The 13,629-nt window shown below is 44.1% G+C and overlaps 1 pseudogene; it reads left to right on the forward strand.

Annotated features, from left to right (window-relative positions):
- The first annotated feature begins 644 nt into the window (after positions 1-644).
- LOC103160972 lies at positions 645-1,891 on the forward strand (annotated as a pseudogene).
- Positions 1,892-13,629: the final 11,738 nt, after the last annotated feature.

Genomic DNA, 13,629 nt, shown 5'->3' on the forward strand with positions numbered 1-13,629 from the left:
AGCAATATGGGGTTCATGGCCTTCATTGGAATCCCAGGGCTTTTTATAACAAAAATAATACTGAAGAGTTGCCCTGGTGATGTGGGATGTCCTTCTGTATGCTGCAAGTATGAGTTGCTTTTATTGGTCAATAAATAAAGCTGTTTGGGCCAATAGCCAGGCAGAATAGAGCCAGATGAGAAATCCAAACAAAGATGGGGAGATAAAGGAGGCAGAGTCAGGGAGATACCAGCAGCCACCAGAGAAGCATGTGAGGTAATGCCATGACCACATGGCAATATATAAAATGAAAAAAATAGGTTAATTTAAGTTGTAAGAGCTAGTTAATAATAAGCCTGAGCTAACAGGCCAAACAGTTTGTAAGTAATATTAAGCCTCAGAGTGTTTATGTTGTAAGTGGCTGTAGGGACCAGTGGGCAGGGGGAAAAGGGTTCAGTGGGACTGGACAAGATAGAGAAAAGTATCCAGTTACATGCGGCACCCAATGTGGGGGCCAAACCCACAACCCTGGGATTAAGAGTCTCATGCTCTGCTGACTGCCTTTTTTTTAACTCTACAGCCCACTTAAAGATGTAATTTATAGAAATCAGTGGTGCGTTCGAGGGTGGGTGTGAAGGTCTGCCTTTGGCTCTGCTTCCCGCAGCATGAACCCGATCCAGAGTTTCCACTGTAAGCTTTGGGGTCTGGCCGTCGTGCTGGACCACGAGATGGCCCTGGCTGCTGTGAGCTGGATGGCAAGGACAGCGACTTTGAGGATTATCCAATGAGAATATTAAATGACTTCCACTCAGAAGTTCAGACTCTAAAGGATGATGTTAATACTCTTCTGATAAAGCAAGATTGGAAAATCAAGAAAGCACAGGATTCATAAAGGCAAAAAAAAATTCCACAGACATCATGAAACTAACAGTTTTTCCAGAAGTATAGTGATCAGTCACGCGACAAGGAAGAGTCAGGATGTGAGCACAAAGTCAGTGACTCAACCTCGGAGTTGGATGTGTGTGAAGACCTTCAGAAGCCTGGTGTGGAGGGTGATCTGTCTGATCCATGTGTTCCAAGAAGTTCTGTTTCTGAAAATCTCCTACTCCGCAGCCTACAGCTTTCGATTTTGGACTTGAGCGGTACATGGTCTCCCGAGTCCCAAAACCCCCTCCTCATGCAGCTGACAGCCTTAAAGAAGGGTGCATATCTGAAACTCCTCCCTCCAAAGACTCTTCAGTTACAGTGCTAAAGACTCCCAGGTGTGCTCTAAAGATGGGTGATTTTGAGTGTGCAACTCCTAAATTAGAACACTTTGGTATATCTGAATATACTAGGTGTTTAAATGAAGATTATACAATGGCACTTAAAAATAGAAAGGCCATTAAAAGCTCCCCTCTGAATAGTGCCAGTGGAGAGGCCATAGGGACAGAGCCTGTGACCAAGGAGAATTCTTTTGCCATTCCTGGTTTCATAATCCAGAAGCTAGAAAAAACTGATGCTGAATGCACAAATTCACTATTGCCACCTAAACTCTGCACTCCTGGTTTGAAAATTCCTTCTACAGTAGACAGCTTTGGTATATAAAAATTATCCATTGTCAAAACCAAATACTTCATCAAGCTATATGGAAGTTAGAGATTATGCTCCGTTAATTTTAAATTCAGATGAATGCTATGAGAGTTTTGCAGACCCCCCTTCTCCTACAATTACTTCTTGTGAGAATATCAGAACACCCAGTCCTCCAGAAGTTACTGCAATTCCAGAAGACATTCTCCAGATATCAACAAAGCACAACTCAAACCTAGCTACTCCATTGGAGGTTAAAGTGATGCCACTCAGGAAAGGATTCCTCAAGTACAAGGGACAGAGCATCCGAGGTGCTGCCAACAAGGAAAACTGGGGACAGTAAGGCGCTACCACAGAATATGTGAATGGAATTCTAGTGTGGATACATCCAATACAGAAGCCGGACAGAAATGGGGAGGCAAGCTGGACTGAAGTTCTTCTCAAAAATTTCCTTAAAAATTTTAGCTGGTAAACATGGAGAGACCAGTGGAGGTGGAAGGAGGGCTCACTGCTGTCAGTCTTTTTTCTTTTCTCTGTTTTTCAGTTTTGTTTCATTCTTACGTGAATGTTTCATTCTACCACGCTATGTTGGCCTCTCCAGCTTCCATTTCTGCCTCCCAAGTGCTGGGATTGAAGGAGTTAGTTACCACCTCCAAAACAAACAAACAAACAAACAAACAAAAAACCCCCAAAAATGTAATTTATGGTTAAGAAATACAAATTAATAGTCATCTATAATAGTTAAATTTATAGTCATGTTAGTGTTTCTGGATGTATAGTGATATATTTCAAATAGATAGATGATCTTCAAACACTTCCGAAATCTATAGAATATGGCATTTTAAATGCTTTATTAGGGTTTTTCATGACAATGAGACACATCTGCTCCTGGAAGCACCAATTACTTCAAGAGGATGATGGGCATCGCAGAAGCTCCTTATGGAGTTTGCTTTCAATGTGGCAAGACTAGCCATTTGGGCAAGAAACTGCTCTTGCCTGGACTGCTTGACAATATGCTGTATAAGGGAGGAGCTCCCTGCTCCCTGAATCTGGTAGCACCCCACTCTTCCATCCTTTCCGCCGACTGACCCAGGAACTAGAGCCCTCATCCAGTGGCTGATGGAAGCAGAGACAGACATCCACAGATATACACTGAGCTGAAATCGGGAATTTAGTTGAAGAGAGGGAGGAATGAAGAGCGAAGGGGTCTGTACCAGGTTGGAGAAACCCACAGGAACAGTTGGCCTGAACAAGGGAGAGCACATCGACCCCAGATGCTGTCGGGGAGGCCAGTACAAGACTGATCCAGACCCCTGAACATGGATGTCAATAAGGAGGCCTCTGCACTCCAGGGAGCCTCTGGTGGTGGATTAGTATTTTTCCCTGGTGCAAGAAGGGACTTTGAGAGCCCATCCCACATGAAGGGTTACACTCTGGCCCTGGACACATGGGGAAGGGCCCAGGCCCAGCACAGGAAGATTTGGTGGACTTTGCAGAGCCCCCGTTGAGGGCCCTACCCTGCCTGGGGAGTGGTGGGTGGATGGGGTGGGGGTAGGCTGGAGGTGGGGGAGGAGGGATGGGGTAAAGGGAGGGAGAGGAAGAAGGGACTTACATGTGAAACAAGTTTGTTCCCTAACTAGAACTAATAAAAAAAAAAAACCAACAAAACAAAACAAAAATATGCTGTATAAGCTGGACATGCAGGACCCATGGAAAAATGACTGCTGAACTTTGCTAAAAGAAGGTGTGACAGTCCTTCAGGGTTCCTGCTTCATGAAAGAGTCTACCGGACATTCTGAAGGACATAGAAGAAAGCAACTGACAAATTTTGCCAAAGTAGCAGGACAGCCCTTCAGATTTCCTGCTTCTAAAAATTGGTTTGTCAGATATTCTAGGCATGTATCCAAAAGTGGATGCCCCAACCTTGCAGAGAAATATTTTGGGTGACTGTCCAGGAAGGCAGCTGTCTCTGTAATTTCTTGCATTTTTCAGAAATTGCTTGCTTGCACCTCCTGTTCACTCAGGTAATATTATTTTCCTTCTCAACATGTCAAGTACTAGATTCAGATTCTACATGACAGGACAGCTATTGGAGTAATCTCTGTAATTTTCCATTTAGTATGTGTTTCTTGGTGTTCTTATTGGTTGTAGTTCCATTTTTGTTTATGTTATTACCCTTTATTTCTCCTGGACAATATGTGATAATCTTTCTTACTGTATATAGTTTTGTATTAGGTTTAGAAACTTCTTATTTAGACAAAAAGAGGAAGTGTAGTGGCTATTCGCTCCACCCATGACCTTGGGCTATATGGCCAGATAGAGGCCGTGTTTCTTGTCTGCTCATGTGACCTCTTATAAGGAAGGTGGGAGGGGGTCACTTGCTGTTTTGGGTGGAGAAGACTGGGTCAGGCAGAGTGAAGCAGCGTGTATTCTGTCCCCAACTTTCCAAGGACTCTGAAACTGGATTTACCTTATCCTGTATTCTAGAATGTATTTCCCCCTTACATATATTAATAAATTCTTGATACCCCTCAAGAATTTCTTATTACACCCTATCTAGAGACAGGAGGATGGGCTCTTGTGACCCTGTATTCACCAGTCACTGGGCCCTGAGGGTGGTGGTTCAATGTCTCTGAGAGAGGCACTTCCTGTCAGTCAAAGATGATCCTCAAGAGAGTGCCACAGGTAATGAGCTGCCCCACCAATAGGGAGCTAGAGCTAGACACCTCAGTCTGCTTAGATTTAGGGACTCCTGTGCTTCAGGACTTTCTCCTCTGAAACTGGGAGAGTCCTGTGAAAACTGCGTTAGTTGTTTAAACTCTCTCACGATGATGGGGCAGCTGGGAAGCCAGCACAGTTTATCATATCATTTAAGGTCTTTATATTGCTTTTCTCTTTGCTGTCACTGGTTACTTGGCAAGTAGCAACCTAAAGGAAGAACAGTTTATTTTGTCTCACAGTGCAGGAACTAGAGTCCATCACGGCTGGGAGGTACCTTGAGGCTGTGGTGAGGGCAACACCTGGATGAACCAGGAAGCAGAAAAAGATTGAATGCTGGTGCTCATTTGCCCTCTTCCCTTCGTCAGCTGAGAATCCCTGCCCATAGGATGGTGTAGCCCACATTTAGGTCAGGCTTTTCCACCTTGGTTAAACCTCTCTGCAAGACCTAAAAGACACACCCAGAGGTGTGTCTCCCAGGGGATCCCCAATCCAGTCATGTTGGCAATGAAGATTAACCACCATCACAGTGCTGCTGTGTGAATCTTGCCCATGGTATGATGCTATGGCCAGGGGGTCTAGTCCCTGAGGTTTAGACTTGAGTTGAAAAAGCCTACAAAAGTGAGTAGGGCTACCCTGGGTATAAGGAGACTCAGGGTACCCATAGATTCAGAGAAGGGATGCTTGACTAGAATGTAGGGTGGAATATGGGGAGGGAGACAGCTCTCCCAGAGGAAGCAATAGCCTGTAAAGATGTGGTGGCCAGGAAGGGCTTGGCCAGCTGAAGATTCCAATCAACATTCAAATCAGGGAAATCACAGATGTAAAAGACAGAAGCTCAATGAAGGAAGAACATCAAATGTCCAAGCATGGATCTGGAACTGCCTTGTGCATTATGTCATCCATGTTGAGAAACAGATTGCCAAAATAGTTTATGACCCAAAGGAGTTTTTCATCTCATAATTGCTGGGGTCACCATTTAAGAGCATTATAGCAAGGTTCTGACTTGGGGGTCTCTCCTGAGGTTGCAGACAGAACATTAACCTCGTGGCAGCTGATGCTATGACTGGGGCTGGAGGCCCCAATTCTGCTGTGGCTCATTGAATAGCTGTTGGCAAGGGTCTTCAGTTCTTCCCTGGCTGTTAGAAGGTACCCTCAGTTATTTACCATGCGGCCCTTTCTACAGGTCTTGTTGACTGTCTGCTATGGCAACTGGCTTCTCTCAGTGCAAGCCATCTAAGAGAAGGCCAGGCAGATGCAGCAAAGCCTTGAAGACATGTCCTCACACGTCACATGCTGATTTCCACAGTCTGTTCATCGGAAGCAAGGTACTAATCCAGCTCCACACACGAGGGGAGGAGAATCTGGGCTCATCCTTGAAAGGAGATGTGTCAAATAATCTGTGAGTATATTTTACATCAACTATACCTCAGGGTTGACTGGATCTAAGGACAGAGAGGAGTCTGCCATCCTTCCCCTCACATTTGGGGTTCTACTTCTCACACTGACATTTTTCCACACTGGCCCCCCAGTCATCACACAGTAATGCTGTTGGAGGGAGAGTGCCCACAGACCATGATGTCTATTACATGAGGTAAAGGTAGCAAACAACTCCTACAAAGATGACAAGTGAAGGATGTGCCACTTCTGGCTGGCTTTAATTATGGGGGTGATTGGAATAATGGCTGGCCTGAGAGGCCTGGAGTCATCAGGGGGAAACAGAAAGATCCTAAAGATGTGATGTTGGCGGCCTCCCATGCCACACAGAGGAGCCAGTATCTATCCTCAAGTACCAATATCAGAACAAGGGCACGGTACGATCTTATCTATTTGTGGAACGATTATCCTGGCAGCAATCGAGAGCTGGATTCAAGCAGGCTGATTGGAGACAAGAATTCTGGCTCAGAAATGATTTCAGTGATACATCTAGAAAAAAAATTAGTAAGGATTTTAAATGTCATCACTGTGGTAGAATTTTACTTACTCTTGCTTGGGTGCTGGGAAAAGATTCCAGATAGGAAAAATTTCTCAGGCTGTTTATCAGCTACTTGTTAGAATACCGAGTCTGTTCCTGGAAAGTCCTCGTGGCCCCCATTTATCCACTGAGTGCTTATGAGCCACTCAGACACACCAGTGGTTAAGTCAAAGGGACACGTTTGTAATGGTAAAGTGTTGGGCATCTTGGCAGGTTAGTAGGGAAAAGCTTTTTGCATAAGAAAGATAACTACTTTCTTGCCCTATACACAAACTGTCTTCCCCCATGATAATTACATGTTAGGGACCTCTGCTTTTGCATCTTTTTATATTCCATCCTTACAATCCCTGTGAGGTTGTCTTATATGAACATTGAGAGCCTGGCCTTCCTAGGGCAATTGCCAATCTACCTATGGCCTCAACACGAGTCCCAGGCTTATAAAACTGGGTAAAGCAGGGAACCACCAGCATCAGGAAGAGCACTGGACAATGAATGCTTTAGGCACTCTTCTATAAATAATATCCCCTTTGAGTCTTACAACAGTTGCTCAAGTGAGCACTGCCTGGTACCCACTTCACAGCTGGGAAAACAGAGGCCTAAAGAAGGCAAGCAGTATGGGCAGTTCTTGCTGTGCTGCTCTGTCTGCACTGTCACAAAGATTCTAGAGCAGGAAGAAACCTTGGATAGAGATTCGTGAATGTGGGCTGCTCTACTGTGTGCTGCATCCCTGTGTATTGTGTAGCAGGCAGGGGGATATGCTTGTGAACTAGCCACCAGGGAACATTTTGTTCTCTATGAGTCTCCAGGCAGGGTAAGGATTTCAACCATTGTCACTTCCCCTTGGGAAATATTTGATAAGAAATAGGAATGAAAAGATGGGAATAGCTAAACCAAAACCAAAAGCAAAACAACACATCCCTGGAAAACATAATAACAACAATAATGAAATCAATGATACAATGTTAGACAGGAGATTATAGTAATATGTCATTATGTCATACTCCCCCCCCCCTGCATTGAGAAGAGGCCCTGAAACATTCTCTAGTAGAATTTTGAGAAATCCCAATCCCAGTGAGGTCATTAAAAACATAACTTTCTGCTTTCCTGGCTGTTGTCCTGGGCATTGCAAGGTCACACACACCTGCTCCTTTGATAACAGATGTGCCATGTGGCTGCTGTTGGAGTTATGGAATTGGCTCACTCCTCTGCAAGAGACTTTAAGAGTTAGCGTGTGAAAACCAGTACTCTCTTTGCTGTGCTTCCCAGCAAGGTCGCAGAAGCTCCGAGCTATGTCACAGGGCAGAACAGAGATGGACATTTCTCCAAGAGGAATATGGTGACACATTTCTTATCATATGGTGTAATCTACCAGGTTATGACTAATGGATAAAGTCTCTCTGACTAAAAAAGCCCTGTTTCCCTGCTGAAAGGATTGGCATGAGTCTCAATTATAGCTAAGCTAGAGGACAGACATTGCAGCTAGGCTGTGACTACACACACGGCTCACCTCAAAGTCACACAAACTGAAGTAGATTAAAAATGGAAAATAAAAAAAAAGAGAGATCATAATGACACTTGAAAGAAGCACGGAGATTTGAGTTTTCAGAGTTTCTCCATCTGTCATAGTTTTCATGCAGAACAGTGACAAAAACAATATGTGGCAGATTTTCTTTTCCAGGGCAGCCTTGACAATATCTGCTATCCCATATGCTCTTCTGCAGAGTGACCTTGGCATGCCTCCATCAAGAGGTCATTCTGCATCACAGTGTCTGGTGGGCTGTGGCTGCTCTGACCTGTAAGGTAAGAAACATTGCTCCCCAGGTCTGTCTTTCTTCTTCCTTTTTTTTTTTTTTTTTTGAGACAGGCTTTCTTTGGGTGTACCTCCGGCTGTCCTGGAACTCACTCTGTAGACCAGGTTGGCCTCAAACTCACAGAGATTCACCTGCCTCTGCCTCCCAAGTCCTGGGATTAAAGGCATGTGCCATCACTGCTTGGCACTGTCAAGTTCTTGAAGGGGCTTTCACTTGCTAAGAAGCTTCACCCCCTGTCTCCATTTCCTGGATTTTTGGGTAGAGAAATCTGATTGCTCTGAGACTGTAGAGTTGACAGAAGGTCCAAGATGAATGTTAAGCTCTAGGATGAGCTGCCATCTCAGAACCTAATCCTCTATCCCGAAGGCCACAGTGGATGTTATGCAGGCTAAGATAAGTAACCAGATGAGTCCTCAAGTTCTCAAGGTACATAACCTTGAGTAAAATGAATGGTGGAACTAGTGTGTTTTGTGGACAAAAAAAAAAAAAAAAAAAAAAAAAAAAAAAAAAAAAAAAAAAGACAGACAAGCAGACAGCGTGCACATGCAACAAAACCCAGGTAGTGGAGGGAGTGTTAACTGCAAGAAACATCTCAATGGGGAGAGGTTTATTTTGACTTATGGTTCCAGTTCATGATTGCTTATCTCCATTGTTCTCTAGGACTAGGATGAGGCAGATGTGGCAGAGCTGCTCATCCCATGGAGGCTGGGAGGGAGAGAGAGGGAGAAATGAATTCGGTAGGGAGTGGCAGTCCCTACTTCCTGCCATAGTCTCTACAGCTAAACTCTCCGCTACCTCCTGCGAGAGTACCAGTAGCTGGGGGCCAAGTCTTCAACACATGAGCCTAAGTGGGACCTTCTGATTGTCAGCCTAGCTTGGGGCTTTCCCACAACAAGCAGTGGTCCGACACATGGGTGCTCTAGGTGTATCCTCCACATGACCTTAATGAGAAATAAAGCGTAGCTCAGGAGGCCAAGGGCCTTGTTTCAGGTCACCCAGGGCACCTGAGCCACCTACTCTACAAGACCCTTGTCGTCTGACTCCTCAGTCTAGTTCTCTCCTCTGCAGGGTCTGGTTTGATCTGTATCCATCTTCAAGAGGAAGAGCCAAACCTCTTGAACAATGAAAATGCTCATTTTGTTGTCTTTTTTTTCCTGGGTAATACTCTGTAAGAGCAGATGATAATTCTCAAAGGAATATTAAATAAAGAGCTATAAAATAATCTCTGCCGCAGGCAGAGCATTTGCAGGGAAATTTGCTGTGTGGTAGTTGTATTGTTAGAACCAAGTGAGCTAAGGAGGGAAAGAGGCACAGGATTCGTCTCTACTGCAGAAGTCCCCACACACCCACCCACCCCAGACATTCACATTCACCGGTTTGAAGCTTTATGAGCACACTCAATGTGCACTATGGCAACAGTCTCCCAACATAACATGGTTCAACTTAGGAGTTTTCAACTGTAAGCTGGGATGAAAACCGCATGAACTTGGTGGAAACCATGACGCACACTTTGAATATCTTTTACTAGACTAGTCATATCTGATGCAATACCCTCTTGTTATGCTGGGCAGTGGGAGGGGGCTGCATCTCCCAGTCAGTCATGCAGTCACCAGGGGATACAATGGCTCCCCTGTCCTGTGTCACCAGAGATGATGGTTGTGTTTTGTATCCCATCATGTTTCCAATAAATTTACGTGCAACATTCAGTTCTTTGTTAGACAGCAGGCTTTGTGCTAGGTAATTTTACCCAGCTGCAAGATGCTTTGATGTTAGTGTCCTGAACCTGTTTAAAGGAAGTTTAGCTAGGCTAGGGTGTTTGGTGGGTTATGTGTCTTAAGTACATCTTTGTGTCATAGTATCTTTAACTTAGAATGGACTTACTAGGGGGCATAAACCCACTATAAGTTGAGGAGAATTTGTATAACTATTATACACTTAAAATGCACATATGCATACCTGTAAGTTATATAATGACCCAATCATTTTATTAAATGGATTAAACTCCCATCATTGCTTTCAAACGCAGCCTGTCAGATCTCTTCATTTTCCCCTCGATGTTACCTCCAAAGGATTCCATAACTTGTAGTCTCTTATCAGTTACAATGATCTCATTTTCATGTGTCAAGACAAGTCATCAAATTGAAATACAAATTTTAATACTCTATCACATCTCGCTTGGCTTTCCAGTTAGGATGGCTCAGATATCTAGGGATCTCTAGTGAGACAGGGGGACATGGTGACTTCTCTCTCTTCCTAGCTGTCCTACTGCCTTCTTGTACTACTGGATCCTGCACGAACTCCCCATGAGTTTTTTAGTGATGGGTGTCTCCCATGTAACTGACACTAACTGAAGCAAGATTCCATCAGGAAGACTGGATCTCCCTAAGCCTTATGTTATCTACTTTACACATCAGAGCCGCACAACCTAGCACCTCTTAAAGTGGCAGTGCTGTTCACCCAACTTTATTTCCTCTCTCCTGGTGCCAGCTGGGTATGCTTAATTTTCCAAGCAACCATCAGTAATGAGTCTCTAAACTAACTATGTCCCAGACTCACAGAGGAAGTTATCAGTGTCTGAAAGATTCTCCCCTTTGTAGAGTGATCAGCTACTGCTATCACAAATTACCCTCAAACTCAGCAACACATAACTGTATGTATTTATTTTCATCATCCCAGGTGGCAGTCTAACCAATGCAAACTGGCCTTGCCAAAGTAGCATGGCTGAAACTGTGGTTCTAACTGGTCATGGCTGAGCTCAGATTTTTTTTGGGGGGGGTTTCGAGACAGGGTTTCTCTGTGTAGCTTTGGAGCCTATCCTGGTACTCACTTTGGAGACCAGGCTGGCCTCGAACTCACAGAGATCCGCCTGCCTCTGCCTCCTGAGTGTTACGATAAATCTTTCTGCCATAAGCTGCCGAGCCCCACTCCATATGTGCGCTTTACGCCAGCTGCCCGCCCGAGTTAGGGCACAAATTAATACACAGAGAGACTTGTATTAGGTTGCTTGGCCAATGACTAGGATTCTCATCTGTTAGCTCAGTCTTAATTATCATAAATCTATTTTATAAGACTTATTTTATTGGACACCTTATTGGCATCCCTCCTTGCCGGTGGCTCACATCCTGCTGCTGGAGGAGGTAAAGGGGAAAAGAGTGACACTTCCTGTTTCCTTTGCTTACATATGAGCAAATGCTCATGTCACTTCCTGCCTGGGTCACCACTTCTCTACTACATTTTCCAGAATCCTCTTTGACTCCTAGTCCTGTCTAACTTGCTGTTTCATTGGCCAAACAAGTACTTTATTCAATAATCAGTAAGATGAACATACACAGTACATTCCCCATCACCCGAGTGCTGGGATTAAAGGCATGTGCCACCAACGCCTGGTGGCTGAGCTCAGATTTAGATTCTATCTAAATCAAGGTACCTCAAGGCCTGCCCCCACAATGACATACTCCCTCTAACAAGGCCATACCCACTCCAACAAAGCCACACTCCTAATGGTGCCACTCCCTGTGAGCTTATGGAGGCCAATTACATTCAAACTATCACAGTGCCCAAGAGTGATAGCATTCACTCTCCATGCTCCACAGCCTCTCCAGCATGAGCTGTCACTTGTGTTTTTGATCTTAGCCATTCTGACAGGTGTAAGATGGGATTTCAAAGTCGTTTTAATTTGCATTTCCCTGATGGCTAAGGGTGTTGAATGTTTAAGTGTTTCTCAGCCATTTGAGGTTTGCTGCTGAGAATTCTCTGTTGAGACCTGTACCCCATTTTAAAATTGTATTATTTGGTTTGTTGATATATAGTTTTTTGAGTTCTTTATATATTTTGGAAATTAGCCTTTGTCAGATGTAAAGTTGATGAGATCTTTTCCCATTCTGTAGGGTGCCATTTATCCTACTGACAGTGTCCTGTGCCTTATACAAGCTTTTTAGTTTCATGAGGTCCATTTATTGTTGATTTTAGTGCCTGCATGACTGGTGTTATGTTCAGGAAGTTGTGCCTTGTGCCAGTACATTCAAGGCTGTTCCCCACTTTCTGTTCCATCAGGTTCAGTGTATCTGGTTTTATGCTGAGGTCTTTGATCCACTTGAAATTGAGTTTTGTGCAGAGTGATAGATAGGGATCTGTTTGCATTCTTCTACATGCAGACATCCAGTTAGACCAGACCATTTGTTGAATAATTTTGGCTTCTGTGTCAAAAATCAAGTGTCCAATTCAATTTCATTGATCCACCTGTCTGTTTTTATGCCAATACTATGTGGTGTTTATTTCTATAGCTCTGTAGTAGAGCTTAAAATCAGGGATAGTGATACCTCTGGAAGTTCTCTTATTATGCATGATTACTTTAGCTATCCTGGATTTTTTGCTTTTCCATATGAAGGTAAGTATTGTCCTTTCAAGGTCTGTAAAGAATTGGGTTGGAATTTTGGGGATTACATTGAATCTGTAGATAGCTTTTGGTAAGACTGCCGATTTTATTATGCTAATCCTGCCAATCCACGAGCACGGGAGATCTTCCAACTTCTGATATATTCTCTAATTTTCTGGATGTTTTATGTCAGGAACTTTATATAGATTTAACATTTCTTTGGTGTATCAATTTCTTCTATTGTGTCTTCTCTGCCTGAGATTCTTTCTTCTACCTCTTGTATTCCTTTGCTGATGCTTGTGTCTGTAGTCCCTATTCGCTTACCTAGATTTTCCATCTCTAGGATTCCCTCATTTGAGTTTTCTCTGTTGCTTCTATTTCCATTTTCAGGTCTTGAACAGTTTTATTCATTTCCTTCCCCTGTTTGTTTGTGTTTTCCTGGATTTCTTTAAGGGACTTGATCACTTCCTCTTTAAGGCCCTCTATCATCTTCATAAGATTGGATTTAAAGTCATTTTCTTGTGCTTCAGCTGTGTTGACTATCCAGGGCTTGCTGTAGTAGGACAGCTGGACTCTGGCGGTGCCATATTGCCCTGGCTGTTGTTGACTGTGTTCTTACACTGGCCTCTAGTATCTGGGTTTGGGGTTTAGGTGTCAATTTCTGAGTGTATCTTTCCTGGATGGATGTTTTTTGGATTCCCCCACCCCTGCACCAGGTTTCTGTTTCCTCTCTGGTCTTCTGGCCCAAGGGACTTGTGGTTCTGGTGACCAGCAAGTCTTTATGTCCAGTAGAGTGTCTCCACTATGGTTTTGGTGGCCTGTGTTGCCTCTGAGGTTCCAGGTACTGGTTTGGTCTATGGGGTTCCTAGTACCAGCTTGGCCTCTGGCAGAGCAGGGATCTTCTTCTGGAGTTGTGGGCTGGGATATGGAGCTGAGGGGAGAGGGTTCTGTTGTGGATAACTGGGCAGCCACTAAAAAGTGTTAGTGGATGGTTGCGGGAGTCTTACCTTGGGTCCCTAGTATCAGTGTGTTATCCAGTAGAGCAAGAGTTTTCTTCCAGAGCCGTGGACCAGGATATGGAGCCCAGGGGAGGAGGGGGGTCCTGTCTGCTTTTCTAACATTTATATAAGTGACTATCTTTCCATGCCAATACATATGAACTTCTCCCATTGCTATTTATGCTTTTATGGTATTTAAATTAA

The sequence above is a fragment of the Cricetulus griseus genome, chromosome 4 (genome assembly GCF_003668045.3).
Source record: "Cricetulus griseus strain 17A/GY chromosome 4, alternate assembly CriGri-PICRH-1.0, whole genome shotgun sequence".
NCBI classification, from domain to species: domain Eukaryota; kingdom Metazoa; phylum Chordata; class Mammalia; order Rodentia; family Cricetidae; genus Cricetulus; species Cricetulus griseus.